Here is a 9,954-nt window from a genome sequence, read left to right as displayed (position 1 = left end):
CATACAAGTAATATAATTGTACCGTCTAATACATAATTATATTGTTGTGGTTTAGTTTACTTCCTGTTTTATGTGTACTATTTATGTACGTGTGTTCTCAATGTTTTTAGTCTCTATTAAACTGTCAACTGTAAACCAGAACTGAGTTGGTAACTTAGCGGTGAGTCCAGACCTAGCTAAGTTACGACATAAATATACTGGAAAATGAAACTAAAACAGCCACAGAGAAATATCAAGTATAATTATACCGTATAGCATTTGTATAATTATAGTTTTCTACTTACAGAATCAACACGGATCAGAGAATGTCAAACATGACTGTGCATAAGAGATTGAAAGAAAAAGAAATGAACTGTTTTGAAGCCCAACACGTCTTAGTTCCTTTCAGCCATCCACTTCAGGGGATAAAAAACAACAACATCTCAATACTAACCCATGATGAATTGATAATCAGTTATTTTGATAAAAGTGGAGTATAATAATTGCTTTTCGAGTGTAAAAGCACTGATGTACAATTAATACCCTTGAGCACATGCTGCTTTGGTTACAAAGCATTAGTATAATTCTGTAAATAAGGAGGCAGTTCATTATTACCTGAGGCGCTGCTCTTTACTGATAAGCTAAATAGGTAGCGCTTTAGCTAGCTAGTGCAAAGAGAATGATTTAACTAATTATGTGTGCAAAACAGCCTGTTGGATTCTTCTTGCAACCATGCAAAAGAGTATATAGCTAGACAGGCTAGACTATTTATTGCTATTGTTTCAAGTTCAGAGATTGACTGCCAATAAACATTTTTTACTTTGTAAGTAACAAGGTAAATTCACATGGTATCAGCAACAACAACAATTGAAAAAGGTAATGCTATTTATAAGAGTAAAGTCCCAGGGGGCTGATCGAGAATAAGAGAATAATCGAGAATAGTCCAAAACAATCCAGAAACGAAAGGTGCATGATAATCATAACAAAAGTGATCACACAACAATGGTGTGATAAATACATAACAAAACACATCAGGATAGAACAGGGTAGATCAAGATAGATCACAACACACCACGCCAGTACACATACCAACACACCCAAACACAATGACTTAACTCTACATGTATATAGTTCACTCATTTATGTATTTTTGTTCTGAAGATGTATGAGCGACAAAAAGACAGAGGATAAAACGTATCATGCAGTCGTAACAGAACAAAATTTAGTCAATGTTGAGCTGACAAGTATCGATCATACACCTCCTCCACAACAGATTGTGCATTGTAGTCCTCGTCTCTAACTCTCCTCTTGTACCAGCGAGCCAGGAGGCAGTACAAGATGAATCCAAGCAGACTGACAGCGGCTTTAATCCCATATAATATTGTTAATGTGAATTTCAATGGAAAAGAATAGCTGATAATCAAAGGTGACATCAACGCAAGTATTATACACCCACCAAACACTCCTCTCATGTTGTATGGAGCCTGAGCACAAACTAACTGCAGCATGGCACTAGCAAGCAACATTGTGAACAAACCTTGAGAAACTGAATGTAATATTACAATGACATACTCGACTGCCACCAAATCACTGTGATAGTAGTGGACTAGTCCCAGAATTACAAACACAATGTTGAGAGCCGTGATTAAGAAAGAAATGATTCCGATTTTTCTAAGAATGCTGGGAAGCCTATTACGAATCACAGGGTATAGAATAAATTCATAAAAGACCGTCCAAACCATACCACACCACCAAGAGTTGTATGTGATTAAGGCCAGAAGCTCTGAAACATATATACTATTCACATCGGGGAGATACAATGATTCATGTGGTGGACGGAATATTGCAAGTGAGCACCCAAGAAGCCATAGTGTTAAACATAAGGGTAACAAACGTAGGATGGTCTTCACATCTTCAACTTGCTCTGTAGTGAATGGTCCACCGTATCTTGACTTTCCCAGGTCCATTCTTGAAGGTACGTTTTCCTCCCAATATGTGAGAGCACTGCGATTGAGGGGAGCCTTGTGCTTGGCTGCAAACTTGAGAACACGGTAGATGGTTGTTAGAGACTGAGGTGACTTTGGCTCAATTATAAGCCATTTCTTAGCTAGTAGAAAGTCAAGAATAAGAACAGCACTCACACACAAAGGTGGCAGCAAACTGTAAAGTTGGACAGCCCAGTATGGTATTTGACTGCTACACAAAGCACCAGATATAATGGGCAAATTGGAAACGTTCGGGATCCAAACACCAGCATAGATACTGAATGCAAACCAGGCAATAAAACTAGTGATATTAGAAGATGAAGCATCGGGCATCTGGTCTAGGCCAAGCTGTAATAAGGTAACAAAGCATGCTACCACAGCTACTATAAAGAGACTCCCACCTATGCAGTACACGACACTCACAACATACACGTAATGAGAAACACCAGGAACTAGGGTGACGGCACTAGAAAGCAAAATTGTAAGAAACAACAGTACAAAACTGTATTTCATCACTCTGTAGTTCCCCAGCTTAGTGTCAGCTAGCCATCCTGAGAAAACAGCTCCAAAAAAACTGAACACAATAGGGATAGCAAGTTGCCATTCTGAAATTACAAAATTGACATTATGTCGTTTACGGAATATATGAGACACTGACATACAGGCTATGGCCAACAGTATATTCCAGACCAGAATAAGAAAGGCTCCCTTGGAATAGAACCACCTCACTCTGTACTTGCACTTGCAGCCATTCCTCGATACCAGAGGACTGCCTTCACTCGTAGAGTTAGTTTGTCTCATAACAGTCACACAGTGCACATGTAGAGATGGCTGCTAAACACTAAATTAAATACTGTAACTATAGGAGAGTTGTATGTAACTATATAATTATAGGTACTATAGCTGCATGAAGCAATGCATCTATTGGCTATTAATTGGATTGCGTTCCTGAGTGAAACTATAGTTCTTGCAGTAGGCCTATATATATGCACATGCAGATACACAATCATGCAGCAATGCACTTGTACATGTACGTATGTAAATGTTGAACAAAGTGGTTTACTACTTTGACTAAATATAGTCATGAGCAGAGTTATGTTGTTGCTTTATTAAGAGTGACAGTACAGTATTAATATCCCATCGATTGTTAATACAAGCTCAAAAAGCATCAAAATAAGTGCCCATTGACAAACTGTTTGCATATATACTACATGGCGAAGAATGCTGAATATGTGCATTTGGAAAAACAAAACTTATTGTATACCTCTCCCATTAACGGTCAAAACAAACCTCATAACCACATTCAATATACCGTATAGCGCGAAATTTTCGAGGGGCTTAATTTTCGCGGATTTCGTGGGTTAGAATTCTACACGAAAATAAGTTCACGAAAATTGTTAAATTACCTGCTATAACGTGCAAAGATTTAAGGCGTGGCTTCCGGTTAGCAGTCATTCCGCGAACATTGTGCAACGAAATGGCTTTTAGAGGCCAACCACGAAATATAAGTGCCTCGAAAATTTCGCACTATACGGTAATTGTACCGTCTAATACGTAATTAAGGAAAATGAAACTAAAACAGCCGCAGAGAAATATCAAGTATAATTACAGTAGACTTTTGTCACAGGAAATAAAGTCCGACCAGAATTCGGTCCGGGGGGACTAATTGCGCGCGCAGAAACGGTCTATGCCGGACAGCGTTCGTGTCGCATTTCCTGTCTGGTGTCGCGTATTATTATTGTCTGGGGCTATAACCATAGATAGAACAGTAGCATAATGCAAGTGAAGGGGCCAAGTGAAGCATATATAAGGAGAAGTTCAGAATTCATGATGGCCTTCTTTACTACACGTACTCATGCATGGTGGCAGAGAAAGGTAGGGGATTAGAGATGAGGGTACAAAAAGAGGATCATAACTTGCTTGTCATTCAGACAAGCATTTTGAGAGAAGTAAAACCATGCAGGGAGAAGATAAGCTCTAGGCATTATTCCGAGCGAAGAGAGGTTATGTTCGGGTCCTATCAAGGTTATCTGTGGCGGTGGTGGCGTGATGGTTGAAGTCGAGGCAAAAGGAGCTCGACTACCTGGACTTCTGGTAAACATGTATAGGCTTTAATACTTGGTGTGGAGTCTTGGCAGATGCTGAGGGATGTCGGTCCACAGTCTTAGACCTCATGCAGCAACAGCCAGGAGTGGCTAAACCGGACGGTCAAACTTAAATTTATCTTTCTTGTGTGTCGACCATTATGACGTCTTTACCAGATTGAATGCACATACTCTTATGCGAGGTTTGCACTCCAGTGTATCCCTAGTTTAATGAAATGCATTCATATTATACAGGTAGATCTACTACCGGAATGGAATGATCAATGTCATTACATTGACAACTACTACGTCAAGACAAGACTTCTGTATAGCTTGCCAACGAACCAATCTCACTCTTAAAAACCTGTGTGCCTTTCAGTAGTGTCTGGCACAGGATTGGTATTGCTTTGATTGGCCCACTAAAAGAGACACCCCGTGGGAATAAGTACATCATTACTAGACTGGAAACTACTCCCCTTCTCTTGGGAGAAAGGGACTGGCAAGCTGCTGTGTTGAAAGTTGTCCCAGTGCGTGAAGAATGTAAACGTCACAAATACTCATGTGCCACCGCCCACACGCTAACTATTACTGCACCAAATATTATCGGCCTCGAGTATAAGTACATCACTGGTGGTCTGTTGCACAGCAAAAACACTTGAAATGCATCATCGTATTTTAGTGTTAAAATGACAGAAATTTATGTCATTTCTACATGAAGATGCTTTTCATTTGACATGTTTTGTTACTGTGTTTTACTGTGTATCGAGGCTGAAATAATATCACCAACGCATTACGCATTTTGTGGTTTGTTCTAATTGCATTCCAACAGGACAACTCTCAACACGGCAACTTGCCAGTCCCCAGAGCCCAGAGCGAAGGGAGTGGTTTCCAGTCTACATAATTACATGTACTGACTTCCACTCCAAGTGGGCAGAAGCTCTTCCAGTTTTTTTTGGGGGGGGTGTCCCCCTTTAAAACACATAATCATTTTAAGTACAGAAAAAAAGAGACCGCACACAAGTGTAATTATTAGTTTAACCTATTTGCAGTTCGGTAGCCAGGTCCATTGGTGCCAGGGTGCTTTGAAAGCATGACCAATGCTAGAGCGGGCACCACGAATACACTGTATGGCAAAACAAAGCAGTAGGAAAGTCAATCCACTCAAGCCCAAAGAAGCAGGGAGTGTATAGATGATAGAATGTGCAAAATGCGAAGAGTGACTTGTATCACAGTTCCTGACGGTTCCTTGATACCAGAGGGCTGCCTCCGCTCGTAGAGTTAGTTTGTCTCATAACAGACACACAGTGCACATGTATATAGGGATGGCTGCTAAACACTAATACTAAATCCAACTAGAAAAACATTTGCAATGTGAAAAATTGCTAGGATTGGCCAGGGGAACCACAAAAAAGCGTGGAAACAAGAAATCCAACGAGAGCATAACTCCAATCCGTTACAACGTCAATCACATGTACTGGTAGTTTTCCATGTTTTCCCGGCCAATATAATATAAATACGCAATTTTTACTGGTGGGTGATGACCAATCCTTTTATTACATCCATTTTGGAATGTGCGGGCATATAATCATGATGATTTGTGATGAATTAATTGATGTTCCTAATACATGCAGTGTTGAGCACAGGTACACACAGTCCATATCCATGCGTAGTAACATGCACGGACCGTACTGGTGACCTGCATGCATGGAATGATGTGGTGGATGGAAGCTGGTAGATGGATCTGGAACACAGTCTATATACTATGTATTGTACATGTTCATGACGTTGTAACGGATTGGTTTCCACGCTTTTTTGTGGTTCCCTAGCTGGCCAATCCTAGCAATTTTTCACATTGCAAATGTTTTTCTAGTTGGATTCCCTTTCTTTTTCAGTACAAGTGGAACGTCAAGAGGTAGTACAGCAGTTCAAGAAGAGAAGAAAGGACTAATCAGATATCTTCTAGAATATCTCTGGACTAGTAATGAATAATATTGCTTGAAATGTTGAATTTGTGAATCAGTATTAAATGACAGCCATTTTAAGAGCATGATATCTAGCCAGTGCATATAACATGCTTGCCAGAGAAAGGGAGCTAGAGCTGAACAGTGTGAAGAAAAGCAACACCTCAGGCTCTGGAAAAGCCTGCACTCGAACTCATCACCCAGTGATTTTATTTAGGCACACGGTTTCTTAACCACGCCTATCTATTATTAATTTTGGCCACAACACAATTGCTGAGTCATTAAAGATGGCGGAATTGTCTAGGTAAGAGAAATAGAGACTGAGAGGTCATCTGCCTCGTGGAAGCAATCGCAAATCTGAAGAAGCGCTTTGTAATCCAGGTTGTAGTCGTTTGGAAACCCTGTGCAGAATGTCCTGGAGAGGGCTGTACTTGGAGTAAATGCTGGGCAAGAAACTTACTTACTTACTTACTCACTTACTTAGTCAGTCAGACAACAAGCGGTGAAACGTCGAAATAGTGCAATTTTTAAAATGACAATATTCATACATTTAAAACGTTCATGGATTATGAAATGAGAGATACAAAGAGAGAAAAGGCTAAATAAACTATCTGTCTATTCAGTTTCTTGATGTGGCCTTTCCCTGTAGAGATAGAACAGTTTGAACACTAGTCAAAATAAGTGAAATATTGCTAAACACGGGCAAACCCACTGCCAATCCTATGTAAAACCTACTGAATAATATAGTTCTTGCATATATATATGCACATGCATGCACAATCATGCAATGCACTTGTGCATGTATATACGTATGTAAATGTTGAACGAAGTGGTTTACTACTTGACTAAATATAGTCATGAGCAGAGTCATGTTATTGCTTTAATTTTCAGTATTAATATCCCATTGATTGTTAATACAAGCTCAAAAAGCATCAAAATAAGTGCCCATTGACAAACTGTTTGCATATATACTACATGGCGAAGAATGGTGAATATGTGCATTTGGAAAAACAAAATACCTCTCCCATTAACGGTCAAAACAAACCTCATACCACATTCATACAGTTAATATAATTGCACCGTCTAATACATAATTATATATACTGGAAAATGAAACTAAAACAGCCACAGAGAAATATCAAGTATAATTATACCGTATAGCACTTGTATTTGTCAAGCCTTAGACGTCTAGTATTAGGGTTGAGTTGAAAATAGAAAAAAAGCGATCTAAATGTATACGATTTGGGGAAGAAAGTGTACAAATAAGGCTAAAATGGGAGGAAGTATAGGGCTGGTTGAGCCGCTCAATGATATCTCTTCAGTTCTTCAAACTAAGGAACACAGTTGGAGTTAAAATAAGCATGTAGCTAGATCTAATGGTTAAATTAAAAGGACGTAAACAAAATGGGTTGGTGTTGGTTATTATTTTCAATGTGGTTTACATCATGCATGCAGTATGAGCAGCAGAGACTTGATATGCTGAAGACAATCATGCATATACGTTCATGCAGGTTACCTGACATAAAAACAATAATTTACACTAGAGCATGGTGAAACTTCAACAGAATCTTATGCAATTGATCAGACACAGATCATAAATTATATTGCAAATGTCACATGCCAAATTTTTTTTAGAATTGCATGGACTATCATTTTTAATTATAATGTTGAAGAACCGGAACAAGTTCCTCACATCCTGGTGATGTGAACTGTACGTGATTTGGATCTGAGGCAGCTCTTAGTTCAGATCAAAGTTTGCAGTTCAGATCAAAGTTCGCATTAAATTTATGCATGCATGCATATAAGCGTATTCCTCTGGAATGATGGTGCATGGCGCTTATAAATAATCAAACAGCTGCCGGATGAAAACGGATGTATGAAAAGCAAGAAGCTGATTTTTCACCCGACAATGTATAGGTCTACCTATGAAGGACCTAGGAGTGCATGACTCAATATTCATGCACTCCTGGCATCACAAAGAGACACTTCACAGTCATACATGATTATCAGTTTTTAACTGCATGATCTTTACCATAATCAAAATTAAAATGTATTATGTACCTCAAAATCCACGATACAATTATTAATTATTACAGACTTTAAAAATAGAAAGCAGTTTTTGTACTCACAACTCAAATACAATTATATAACAACCTAAGATACAGCTAGTCATCATCGTCATCATCGCCAGTGGGTGCGTCCTCCGGCGGCTCTAGTGGGGATGGGGCAGAACTGTTTGCATTGTTAGCCGACGACGAGGTTCCAGCCGTGAGGTAACCAGCTACGCCAGACGGACCCGTAAGGTAACCAGATACAGTCGTGTTGGAGAGAAAAAGATCATGTTTCTGGTCTTTGTACGCCGACCACACAGGGGATTTTTCCAGTATCTCTAATATCTGTGGATGTGTGTGTGTGTTTTGAGGTTTCAAAATAAAATTATAAGAAAATAATAAATAACTTTTGGGTGGAATTGTGTCCACTGCTCATATTACTAGCTCAAACGGGATGCTCGCTTAATTTAGTTTTAAATCATATTGACATCTGATGCTAATAAGTGTATTTACGACAAGGATTTACCAGAAACAAAAAACAAAAACAAAAAAATTAGACAGCACAAAACCATACAGATATAGAAAAAGCAAACAGATGCTCGGCCTTGAGAGCCGAGAATGATGGGTTAAAGAGTCTTTAACGGTGCACCAACCCTCCCCATTCATCTGTTGCAATTGCATTCAGAACTAAATAATGGTTGTAAGCTATTCATTTGGGGCCATGCTGATTGTAAGCTATATTCACATTGGAGGTAATGCTGACATAAAGTATAGAACTTATCTTAGACTTGATATTGGCTGCTGTAATACTTCAACTTAGCTTGCATGGCTATGTACTTGTGTAAACTAAATCTGACCTTGAGGGAGGCTTATCTTATAAGGCTGTATTGTCTGGGCCAGGTGGTTTTGTGGTGGTAGTATCTGATAATGGGGATGGGTCTATGTGGTTCTTCTAGGTGGCAAGCAAAAACAATTATTAACCTCTAAATAGAGATGGTAGTGTGTGTGTGGTGTGTGTGTGTGTGTGCGTGTGTGTGTGTGTGTGTGTGTGTGTGTGTGTGTGTGTGCGCGCGTCGCGTGTGTGTGTGTGAGGAGTAGTGGCTTTACTAGGTGGCAAGCACAAAACAATTATTAACCTCTAATTTTGGTTCTTAGAATTAGCATTAGGCATTAGTCAAAATAAATAGAGATGGTAGTGTGTGTGTGTGTGTGTGTGTGTGTGTGTGTGTGTGTGTGTGTGTGTGTGTGTGTGTGTGTGTGTGTGTGTGTGTGTGTGTGTGTGTGTGTGTGTGTGTGTGTGTGTGTGTGTGTGTGTGTGTGTGTGTGTGTGTGTGTGTGTGTGTGTGTGTGTGTGTGTGTGTGTGTGTGTGTGTGTGTGTGTGTGTGTGTGTGTGTGTGTGTGTGTGTGTGTGTGTGTGTGTGTGTGTGTGTGTGTGTGTGTGTGTGTGTGTGTGTGTGTGTGTGTGTGTGTGTGTGTGTGTGTGTGTGTGTGTGTGTGTGTGTGTGTGTGTGTGTGTGTGTGTGTGTGTGTGTGTGTGTGTGTGTGTGTGTGTGTGTGTGTGTGTGTGTGTGTGTGTGTGTGTGTGTGTGTGTGTGTGTGTGTGTGTGTGTGTGTGTGTGTGTGTGTGTGTGTGTGTGTGTGTGTGTGTGTGTGTGTGTGTGTGTGTGTGTGTGTGTGTGTGTGTGTGTGTGTGTGTGTGTGTGTGTGTGTGTGTGTGTGTGTGTGTGTGTGTGTGTGTGTGTGTGTGTGTGTGTGTGTGTGTGTGTGTGTGTGTGTGTGTGTGTGTGTGTGTGTGTGTGTGTGTGTGTGTGTGTGTGTGTGTGTGTGTGTGTGTGTGTGTGTGTGTGTGTGTGTGTGTGTGTGTGTGTGTGTGTGTGTGTGTGTGTGTGTGTG

This window comes from Halichondria panicea, chromosome 6 (genome assembly GCF_963675165.1).
Source record: "Halichondria panicea chromosome 6, odHalPani1.1, whole genome shotgun sequence".
Lineage (NCBI taxonomy): Eukaryota > Metazoa > Porifera > Demospongiae > Suberitida > Halichondriidae > Halichondria > Halichondria panicea.
Note: the sequence above shows the minus strand (reverse complement) of the source record.